Source organism: Arachis hypogaea, chromosome 2, assembly GCF_003086295.3.
Source record: "Arachis hypogaea cultivar Tifrunner chromosome 2, arahy.Tifrunner.gnm2.J5K5, whole genome shotgun sequence".
Taxonomy (NCBI): domain Eukaryota; kingdom Viridiplantae; phylum Streptophyta; class Magnoliopsida; order Fabales; family Fabaceae; genus Arachis; species Arachis hypogaea.
The window spans coordinates 38,638,431-38,639,199 of NC_092037.1; the positions used below are offsets into that span (position 1 = coordinate 38,638,431).

General features: G+C 38.5%; 1 non-coding gene across 1 annotated transcript; it reads right to left on the reverse strand.

Annotated features, from left to right (window-relative positions):
• Positions 1-315: 315 nt before the first annotated feature.
• LOC112767061 (small nucleolar RNA R71) lies at positions 316-424 on the reverse strand. Its single transcript, XR_003184700.1, has one exon. It is a non-coding gene; the product is annotated as a small nucleolar RNA R71 (small nucleolar RNA).
• Positions 425-769: the final 345 nt, after the last annotated feature.

Here is a 769-nt window from a genome sequence, read left to right on the forward strand (position 1 = left end):
ATCTCTGTACTTGCCATTGGAGCGAACAATTTTGAGCTTAAGCCTCAGTTAGTCTCTCTTCTGCAATAGAACTGTAAGTTTCATAGACTTCCAATGGAAGATCCATATTAGTTCTTGGCTGAATTCTTGCGGATCTATGATATTGTTAAGACCAATGGAGTAAATCCTTAAGTCTACAAGCTTATGCTCTTTCCTTTTGCTGTAAGAGATAGAGCTAAGTTATGGTTAGATTCTCAAACTAGAGAGAGTCTTGACTCTTGGAAAAAGCTGGTTAATGCTTTTTAGGCTAAATTCTTTCCCCCTCAAAGGATGAGCAAAATCAGACTGAAAGTTTAAACCTTCAGACAAAGAGAAGGAGAATCCCTCTATGAAGCTTTGGAAAGATACAAGTAACTGATAAGGAGATGTCCTCATGACATGCTTTCAGAATGGTCTATCATAGGTGTGTTCTATGATGGTCTGTCTGCATTGTCCAAAATTTCATTGGACAGCTCTACTGGTGGATCACTCCACATGAAGAAAACACCTGCAGAAGCTAGAGAACTCATTGAGATGGTTGCTAATAACCAGTTCATATACACTTCTGAAAGAAGTCCTGTAAATCATGGGACCTCTCAGAAGAAAGGAGTTCTTGGGGTTGATACTTTGAATGCCATATTAGCTCAAAACAAGATCTTGACCCAACAGGTCAATATGATCTCTCAATATTTAACTAGAATGCAAACTACAGTTGGCAGTACTCAGGAAGCTTCTTTTGAAATAGAAGCTT